The sequence below is a fragment of the Taeniopygia guttata genome, chromosome Z (genome assembly GCF_048771995.1).
Source record: "Taeniopygia guttata chromosome Z, bTaeGut7.mat, whole genome shotgun sequence".
NCBI lineage: Eukaryota > Metazoa > Chordata > Aves > Passeriformes > Estrildidae > Taeniopygia > Taeniopygia guttata.
The window spans coordinates 55,748,835-55,759,869 of NC_133063.1; positions in this window are offsets into that span (position 1 = coordinate 55,748,835).

Sequence of the window (11,035 nt, forward strand, 5' to 3'; positions counted from 1 at the left end):
CACCACCGTTCATCACCACTCTCTGGGCCCGGCCATCCAGCCGGTTCTGAACCCAGCAAAGAGTGCTCCTGTCCAAGGTGTGGGCTTTTCCACAGCTTTTCCTGCCAGCTTTTCCATGAATATGCTGCAGGAGACAGTGTCAAAGGCCTTGCTGAAGTCCAGGTATGTTGCTATCACGCTGGCACAGTAGTGTGGAGAAAGGGTTTTAGAAAGGCCTTGGGAATGGGAAACTGAGGAAAAGATACATTTATGTATGCCCATTGTTTCAGGAAACTTTCACTTCAGCGTTTTTCTGTAAACCCCCTTCTCCCCACCCCATAGCAGTTCCAGCTGGACCTGACCCATGGGGTGGTTCTGATGAGCCCATGCTGGACACTGTCTCTATTGTTTAGACCTTATCTCTTAATTTTGCTGTATAAAACTGTATCTGGGCAGTAGCCCAGGGTCTTTTGGCCCTGCAACCGTTCAGGCAATACAATCTCTCTGGACTGCACATAATTGACCTCTCTTCATCTCTTTATCCCGAATCCTTGCGGCGACCGAGGCGCACAGCCGCTCGGACTGTGCAGACCCAGCTGCTGCCTGGTAAGCCCAGTGCAGCGGGACCTCGGCAAACCCCGGTCCCTTGAGGGGACAGCTAGCCGGAGGGGTCCCGGGGGGCCGGGGAGGGACGGGGGACAGCCTCAAGTGACCTCTGGAAGCCGCACAGGTACACAACATCCACAGCCTTTCCTGCATCCACCAGGGGGATCACTTGGTCATAAAAGTTCAGACTGGTCAAACACAACCTACCCCTCCTAAACCCATGCTGGCTGGGTCTGATACCCTGGCCATCCTGTAAGTTCTGTGTGATGACACTCAATACAAACGATTCCATAACCTTACCTGTTACTGAGTTCAGACTAACTGGTCTATAATTACCAGCATCCTGCTTCCCACCCATTTTGTGAATGGGTGTCACACTGGCCAGCTTCCAGTCCTCTGGAACCTCACCAGTGAGCCAGGATTGCTGGTAAATGATGGAGCGTGGCTTTGCAAGCTCATCTGCCAGCTCCCTCATCATCCTGGGATGCATCCCATCTGGTCCCATGGATTTATGAACATCCAAGAGGCTCAGCATTTCTCTGACTGCCTCTTGGATAACAGTGGGACCATTCAGCTTCCTAACACCATTTACCAGCCTAGGAGGACAGTTGTCCTGAGGACAAGCCATCTTCCCACTAAAGACTGAAGCAAAGGAGGCATTAAGCACTTCCACCTTCTCCTCATCTGCAGTTATGGAGTTCCCTCCCACATCCTGTAGAGAAAAAAGTTTGGTTTTACCCTTCCTTTTGCCATTAATGTATTTGTAAAAACATATTTTATTATGCTTTACAGAAGTTGCCAAATTGAGTTTGAACTGAGCTTTGGCCTCCTTAATTTTTTTCCTACATGCCCTAGCAACCCTCTTGAATACTTTCTGAGAGACCTGACCCTGCTTCCAAAAATGATACATTCTCTTTTTATTCCTAAATTCCTTCAAAACTCCGTTGCCCATCCAGGCTGGACATTTGCTTTATTATCTCATCTTTCGGCACGCAGGGACAGCCTGTTCCTGTGCCCTCAAGATGTCTGTTTTGAAGCACACCCACCTTTCCTGAACTCCTTTGTTTTTAAGGGCTGTTTCCCAAGGAACTCTCTGAATAAGTCTCCTAAATAAGCCAAAGCCTGCGCTCTGGAAGTCTAATGTAAGAGTCTTATTGATCCTCCTGATTTCACCAAATATTGAGAACTCTATCATTTCATGATCACTGCACTCTAAACCACCACATCTCCCACCAGCTCATTTCTATTTGCAAACAACAGGTCTAATGTAGTCCCTCCCCTGGTGGGCTCATTCACCAGCTACAGCAAAAAGTTGTCCTCCACACACTCTGAGAACTTCTGGACTGCCTGTTTTCTCTGTTTGAAGTTCCCAGCAGATGTCTGGTAGATTGAAGTCACCTACAAGAACAAGGGCTGATGATCCTGAAGTATTCTCCAGCTGCTTATAGAACAAGTTGTCCACCTCTTCTTCCTGGTTGGGTGGATGATTACGGACTCCCAGTAGGATGTCAGCCTTATTGGCCTTCCTCCTAATTCTTACTCATAGGCACTCAACCTCATTGCCATTAGTTTCAATACCCATGGCATCAAAAGCCTCCCTAATATAAAAGGCCACCTCTCTTCTCCCTTCCCTGTCTCTCCTGAAGAGCTTGTAGCCATCCAGTGCAGAGCTGTGTGAGTCATTCCACCACATTTCCATGATGGGGACCGCATCACAGCTCTGCTGTTGCACCCAGGCTTCCAGCTCTTCGTGTTTGCTACCCATGCTGCATGCATTGGTATACAAGCACCTCAGCTGGGCTACTGATTTCACCCCTAACTCAGGCTTACCACCTTTGGGTCTGCTTCCAGAGAGCCCAGCTGCATCCCCTTCCCCCTTCAAACCTAGTTTAAAGCTCTCTCAAAAGTGGTCCTGATGTTAGTTTCCTGTCATATGAATGAGAAAATTAAGACTGAAGAAAAGATGAGAAAAAAGCTGGAGCTTCTGTAAAATTGTTTTAGGAGCAGACACAATTCTGCTAAATTATTTTTAGAAGCAGACACAATTCTGTGGGGTCTGAGATTCAGAGGGCATCCTCTAAGTAACCCAGGGTGTAGGAGTGTGCCTATCTAAAGGATGCATCATTGTGAGAGTGGGGTAGGAGTGGGGGGAGAGGCCAGAGCTCTCTGAAGAGGGGGAACTGGTACTTGACTGAAATGGAGTAAAAAAAAAAAATTATGCACAGTCTGCCCTAGGTCAACAGTGGGCAGCTACACTATAGGTTAAAGCTTTTTTCTTCACCTTTTGGTTTGGATTGTATTTTTTATGGTTTGTTTGTGATTCAGGTTTTTTGTTTATGGATTGGGTTTTTTGTTTGGGTTTTTTTTTTATTTGTTTGTTTGGTTTTTTGGTGGGTTTTTTGTTTATTTTTGTTTTGGTTTTTCCTGGGATGCTATTTTTTTTTTTGTTTGTATTTGAATTTTTGGGTGCTATTAAAATTTATGAAAGGCAGATGGCCTCACCTTTGAAATTTTGGTAGATTTTATGATGCAGACAGTGAACTGGTAGCAAAAGAACCTACCCAGACTCTGCTCTGTTTGGACTGAGGGAGCAAGACATAGACAAGACACCTTCACGCACTAGGACACATTGGCTTCTTTCCTCAATGCCCAAAGGCAGGTGGCAGCTGCAGGTAGAGCTGTGATAACCAAAGGTGAAGAGGATTCTGCAGAGGCATAGCTCTCATGTCTGAGTGGGGAAAAAGCTGGGCAAAATGAAGGATGGTCAGCTTGGCTGTGCTGAGTAGAGGGGCTTCAGCAGTGGATTCAGCAGCTTGGCTGCAGCTGTGGATCAGGAGCTGGGTCTGATCTACCTGGTGGGGCTGTAGGGGCATGCAGGGATAGAGCTGTGAGGACAGACAGTGTCACCCGAGCTCAGAAGCATGGCTGGGGGAGGAGACAATGCAAGGAGAAGGACCAACCATATGAACTTCAACAAGGGCTGGTGCCAGATTCTGCACCTGGGATGGGGCAGCCCTGGATGTACAGACAGACTGGGCAATGAGAGGCTGGACAGCAGTGCCATGGAAAGGGCCCTGGGGGTCAGGTCCGTGGCAAGTTAAACATGAGCCAGCAGTGCCCTGGCAGCCAGGAGGGCCAGGGGTGACCTGGGGGCATCAGGGACCGCATCACAACCATTAACATGGTTTTGTTTTTCTCAACTAGTGTATCTAAGTATTCTAGGATTTTTTAAATACTTTACTATGGCAGCACCTAAATGCAGAGGGAGGGGATTGTCCTGCTCTGCTCTGGGGCAGCCTCACCTCGAGTGCTGGGGGCAGTTCTGGGTGCTGCAGGATAAGAAAGATACTGAAATACTGGAGTCCAAAGGAGAGCAACAAAGATGGAGAAGGGCCTTGAGGGGAAGCCATGTGAGGAACAGCTGAGGTCACTCAGTCTGTTCTGCCTGGAGGAGACTGAGGAGAGACCTCATTGCAGTTACAAATTCCTTGTGAGGGGAAGAGGAGGAGCAGGCATTGATCTCTTCTCTGAGTGCCCAGTGACAGGATCCAAGGGAATGGCCTGAAATTGTGTCAGGGGGGCTTAGGTTGGATATTTGGAAAAGTTTCTTCACCCAAAGGGCGTTTGGGCACTGAAACAACTCCCCAGGGAAGTGGTCGCAGCAGCAAACCTGACAGATTTCAGGAAGGATTTGGACAATTCTCTCAGACACATGGCATGACTCTTGGGGATAGTGCTGTGCAGGGCCAGGAGTTGGACTCAATTGTCCTCGTGGGTCCTTTTAAACTCAGGCTTTTTCTGTGTTTCTGTGACTGATGGAAGGTAGGGTTTACTGTTGCATAGGGCAGACTGTATCTAGTGTAAGCATCAAATACCTGCAAGGGGATGAGTGGATGTCTGAGTACTTTACAGGGTACCTAAGTCCCGTCAAAGAGTAAACATGGAAGCATGCGGAGGAAATGTTGGTGAAATTTACTGGCTGAGCAGTGAATTTTGCTCAGTGGTATGTGGATGGGGGAGGCAGGGAAGCTGAGCAAAGAAGCCTGGTACTGCCACTATTTCACTTAATTTATTTTAAAAAAGATGATAGAGCCCTGCTCTGCTATTAAGGTAGCTATTAGGATTTACAAAGCCAGGATGGACAGATTTCATTAACTAATATGTAGCAAGCCTCAGCAAAGCTGAAACCTTTTCGGTGACCTCTGAAATGGTGGCAATCTTGGCAGAGCTGCAGTGGGACAGGGGGCATAGTGTTGTTGGCTTTGCTGGGAGGTGATCTGAAGGACCTGGTGCTGGGGGAGGTGGGGGCTGAGTGTGTTGAGCACCTGCTCCACAGGTGATCAGGGAGCACTGTGGACCTGAGAAAGGTATTTCATAGCAGTTCTAAGGTTAGGGGTGCCCAGCAGCAGCTGTGTTCTGGCTGCTGTTGTCATCATGTGTTGATGCACAGCGAGTATGAGGAAAGATCCCGCTACTGTTGAAATTTCTCCCTGAAATTTTCAAAATAATAGGATAACATATATAAGTCAGTGCTGCAGAAGGCACTAGCACCCCATCACTGCCCTCTACTTGTGTATAATTTCCTGGGTCTATCGACGTATTTGAGCAGAAGGAAAGTTTTCGCAGTGATGCCTGCAGGTTCTAGAAGCCAGAAGAGGGTGCTGGAGATCTTCTGCTTGTTCTGCTCCTGCTCTGCTCATAGCTTTTGTGGAACTATTAATATGGCTTTGTTTCTCTCAATTAGTGTATCTAAGTATTCTAGGATTTTTTAAATACTTTACTATGGCAGCACCTAAATGCAGAGAAAATTACACTGTTCATGGAACTACTCTACTTTGGTACAATACATGCCTGTACTCATAAAATGCACGAAATGACGGTCTATTGTAAGTTGGAATTTGGCTAATCATGTTCTTAAGCAGAACAGCCTGCATGGATAGGTCTGTTGTAAATCAAGGAGGAAAAGACCATTCTGACATATTTTTTAGCTACACAAACTCTGTGCACACAAGAACATTCATTTAAAGAAAAGATGCAAGTAAAATCGGTTGTGTTCTCTGTTCTGCTGTGATTCTCCCCTGAAGAAAATCCCCTGTTTGAGGTTTGCAGGCTGCCTTATGTGCTGCAATGATGCTGTTTAAATGTTTTCAGATAGGCTTGGGTAAAGCTGGTATTTTTTCAGCTGAAACTTGGCCTCTTTTGAGACGTGTGCTTGCCAATTCACAGTAGGACAGGTCCTTTTTTCTTTAAAAACCAGTTAAAATGGACAACAGAAAAAGGCTTATTTTGATTCTGTTAATCTCTAAAAGCTGACACTAGATGATGGAAAACATATAATTGAAACATGCTCTCATTTTTGTATTTGTAGCTAGATTGCTTCTCTTCAAGATGAGATGAGATGGCTTTCTATATTCTGCAACATGCAGCTCACCTGTAGGAGTTTTGTTTTCCAGTGGATTTTAATAAGAAGTTTTAATCTCTGTCTTGCCCTGCAGATGCTTGTTGGAAATGAGCCATGAGCACTTACAACAGGTTTTTGTAGCTTTTGGACAAAATTCTTCAATTTTGAGGGGCTAGCAATTTTGAGGCACCTTTAATTTGAGATGTAATTGCCACATGCAGAGATAGAGAGCAAATCCCTTGTTGTTCAGCAATGAAAGCAACAGATACATTGAAAACAAGACTTCATGACTTGATTTTTGACTTTTAATTAGAAGAAAATTTCCTTTAACTATCCATGCTTAAGGGAGTTAAGCAGTAAGATGTGAAAATGTGCCAGCCTGTCCTTATGGATATGAGGTGATACTGCCTCTCTTTCCTCAGGGAGATGGGCAACACTCCTCCCTGGTTTCTTCTTCAGTCAAACTGTTGGAGAAGGAGATGCTGCAGCTGTTTGTGTCCTTGGTTAAATGACCTTCAGTCTCTCATGCACATCTGTCGGTAGTTGTGGACATGTTGTCCTGCTCTGTGGGGCTAGAGATCTGCTTAAGCATTTTTATAAATAAAAATCAAAGGCTACATGTGTAATGGAGGTCAAGCATTTACACATTTATGATAGGGCTTTGGGAATTCATATAGGTCCAAGTGAAATAAAGGTGCCCACTCTTGTCTCTATCTCCTTGGAATACAACAGGTATACATCCAAGAATGGGAAAGTAAATCCATATACCTTTCTGTGTTACTTCTGTACTGGGGGAATTAATCCCGCACCTGCCCACACAAGAGTTTTTGCTTTCTCTCTAATGCAAGCTCCACTCTGCTCACCATTCAAATCAGGGCCCAGATTTTCACACCTTTGAAAAAAGCCCAAACCAAACCATGCTTTCAAAGGGTACTTTGAAAGAAATCCTCTGCCCTCATCTTCTTCCAATCCTTTGATTGCTTTTTTTTGCCCTCTAAGAAGAGCTTGGGTGTTTCAGTTCTCCCTTTACTCAGCAGCAATACCCCAAGTGTTTCAAATCTGAGGGTTTGAAATCAAAGCCATATTAATAGTCCCAATCATGCCAGAGGCAGAGCAGATTACATCTTTCACAGGTTGGTGGTGGCAGCAATGGTGCAGAGGCTGGGGTGTGCCTGGTGGGTGCATCTCGCTGCTGTAAGCAGATGGCATTGCTGTGCCGCAGTGCTTGAGGCAGAGCTGTAAGGCAGAGGGAATTCTAACAGCTCCAGACCCTTAAAATCATTTTTGTTGCCTCTAAGACAGGCCCAAATAATTCTTTTTTATATGAAAGAACATTTTGTAGTCTATCTTGCTCTACTGGTAAAGGCAGAATACATGAAGCACATTGAAATATGAGGGATCAGGCTGCTGAGACAGCAGGTGCTTGAAGGAAGATACTTGGGTTTACAGTGGATGGACAATAGAGAAAGGTGAAATATAGAAGAGGTAACTAACCATCTCACAAATGTCACTGTATGTTGTAAGTGTGCAGCTGGCTCTGGAGGTGAGAGTTTTAAGTAGGAAATAGAACTTTTTTCAGCTACAGAATTGAAGTTTTCTTCTTGTTAAACTTTTCCTGACCTTCTGTTGGAGATGGTGTAGCAAAAAAATGAAATCTATTAAAAACAAATTGTAAGTTTTTCTAATCATTTATTTTTTCTTATCCCATAGTAAACTCTTAAAACCAATGCATCTAAATGTGCCTGTATATGCATATATGTAGAATTCTTTAGTTGTATAAGGACACTGAGAACAGATTGTATTTCAATCCTTAGTTCCTTTTTGAACCATCTAATTTATTGTGGAATGTTTAATTTTTTTCTGCCTTCTCTGCTGAAGGACCTGCTGTTTAGAAGTTTAATGGTCTTGCTGTAGGCTCTAAGCCCCAGGTACCCAAAGATACCTAGATGGTTGTAGTGGGCAGACCTGCAGCTTTTGCTGGAGATGCCTGGCTCGACATCCTGAGAAAGTTCAGAGGAGTGCCTGACTGCAGCTTGTGCTGCTTTGTGTAAGCAGAACATGTCCTTATTCTCCCTCCAGGCTGGGACTTACTCTTGAGAGTAATAACAAGTACCGGCTATGTTTGTTACTGATTAAAATCCTGCCTCGATGAAACAAACAATAAACTCTTTTCTAAGGCCTGAGCGCTCACAGGTTATTTTTAATTGTGGTAGGTATGGAAGGAATAAATCTAAATGAGGATCTGGACGAGAAGACTTGGGTGTTACTATGCTGTCTCCTTCCTGACCTACCTGTTCCATCACCTGCAGATGGCACCTGTGCAGGCATAATGCCTGCAGGTCTGTGAAAGTGTCTCTTCAGTGGCTATTTCTTGCGTTGGCTGCTCATTTTTCAGTATTACTTAACCACATATTGGCTTTTAAACATGTCAAGCAGTTCCCCTCAGAGCAGGGAGGTTGGTCTGTCCCTCTGCCATGCCTTTCCTGAGTGTGAGGAGCATTGCAGGGCATGAGGCTGTTGCTTGGATCACTTCTGGGGCGCACTAATGCCGGTGCACCCACCAAGCACAGGAGAAATGCTTCCACTCTTCAGGACTTTTCAAGAAAAGCAGTTTTCTTTTTGCTGGAGTATGTGATTAATATTTATGTTTGAGCAACGGATTGACTTACTATGCAGGGAAATCAGAGGCAACCTTTCTGAAGGTTATTTACCATATGTCTAAAAAACATGGTGTGTAATTGAAAAACAGAGAACTCTTCTCACACAGTGTTTGTACATGCAGATTAATATCTTCTGGGGTTAAAGTGAACACTTAGTCCAATGAACTCATCATGTTTGTTTGTTGGTTCTATAGAGCTTACAGCGTGCTTGGGTTTACATTTGAGAAACAAAAGCATCAATCAGCAGCTCTTGGCTTTTGTGTATCAGATTTTCCTAAATGGAATGCAAGTACACTTTTGTAGTAATTAGCTTTTCATTATATTCTTTCTAAACCATCACATGAATAAAATAAAAGGGTAGGGGCAAAACAATTTTTTAAAAATCAACATTTCTATAACTTATTACCTGCAGATTTTAAATCTTCATTTTCTTTTGTTTATTGAGAAATGCAAGTAACTGACTTCATGTCTTACTGATTTTAAGCATTTTCATATTGATTTAAAAAAATTTCACTTTTCTTTCTGGATCTCTGTAGCATTTCTATGCACAGGTTTTATATGCATCAGAATAATATTTAATTTGCAGCTATGCAGGGACACTTTGATTAAACCCTATTTCTTTTCTACTGAAAATAAAATTTTTCTTGGATCTAAAGCCAGGTGGCAATGTTCATGTAAGTATGCTGATTTGTGTTTTATGAGTATTAAAATCTTATTTTACTCTTGGTTCTACAGTGCTTAACAAAAGAACTGGGTGGAGTTTGTCACATAATTTTTATGAATATTATATATAGCTAAATAGGATTTACACAGCTTTCTTCAGTAGGAAAAATTCGAATTTCAGAATGGTGGAATGGTGAAGGCTTTCGGGATTGCTGGAGGTCATCTTTGCTCTCTGTAGCTGGCTGCTCAGGATCATGTCCACATGGCTTCTGGATATCCCCAAGGACAGGCAGTGGGTTAAAATTCACCAAGATTGCTCTTACCCTGGGAGGGGCAGGGGTAGGATGACCCTGGGCTTGCAGTTGCCACCTTCTGCTGGGGGTCACCCCCAGGGTGGTGGCACTGCTGGGGCTGTGTGTCGCGGTGGCTCAGGGGCAGCAGTGGGGCTGTGCATGGCCCCAGGGGCAGCACCGTGCCACACTAGGGCACAACCCGTGTGACCTCTGCCCGATGCCCTGTGCCCTGAGCTCTGCTCTACAGAGCTGCCCAGGGGAGCACCAGAGCCCACCCTGCTGCTCTGAGATTTTCCCTGTTACTGCTGCTCTAGGAACAATCTGAAAGCCTTTTTGTTCCTCAAATGTGATTGCCCATAGGAACCTGCAAAGCCACCCTGGACTTTGGAGTGTGTCAGTGCTGGCTGCTGCCCTTCCAGAGCCCCAGCAGTGCTGGGGAAGTGTTCATTGCCAGAGTTGTGTGATTGTGGCCACCCTGCCAAGCCTGTCATGATTGCTAAGTGCTAAATAACTACCGATGATGGAGACTGCCTGTGTTCACTGCTATCAGTCCATCCTCTGTGCACACAAAGCAAGGGAGGCAGACTGGAAGCACAGTGGATAGGAAGGCAGAGGAACAGGCTTTGTCTTTGTACAGTACTTGGAGGAAAAGTTTCAGCAGGCCTGAATACCTGGCATTTGATCACCTCATCTTAGAGATGAAGCTACTCTCCAGAGTCAAGATATCCAATAGTTCTGTGTTGTCAGGAGATGTGGAGAAGGAGGCCTTGGAAAGTACTGTGTATCCCATGCCCAGCAGAGTGGTAACAGCTGCCAATGTGATCACTTTGAGGGCAAAGAGAAAAAGGTAGTTGTCACTTAGATTCCTCCAGATTCTTAAAAGTTTAACTGTGAGCACAGGTATGGTTTTGCCAAGACAAACAAAAAAATGGATGTATAGGAAAACAAAACAAAACAAATTATGGAGTTTGGGGGAAAAAAACCTTACAAATTGGTGGAATCTGCAGCAGGTGAAAAGCTTGTGTATTAAAACAAGCTAAATACCTGATAATGTCAAACACTGTTCAAGGAGGGCAGGGGAGAGGTATTGCTCCCAGACAGCTTGCAACTATTTATTCAAGGCCCAATTTCCTGGAATTAAAAACATGAGGAATTTTTCTGCAAGGTGTGTCACTTGCTTGAAAGCAGCACTACTGTCTGACCTAAAATAGTGGATAGCATACAAATTGAAGAAGTATACATAAGTAACTGGAAGGACATATTAGCTCTGCATTTTTGCTGTTCCAGGGCATGAAGAAAATGAACCTTCCTGACATTCCTATAACATTTCCCTTTTTTTCCACAGAATGCTCCATCAAATTAGAGACAGCTCCAGGGTATTCCAAGTGAGGTTGTAGGCAGGTATTGGGAAACTGGAGGCAAAGTAACTGCCC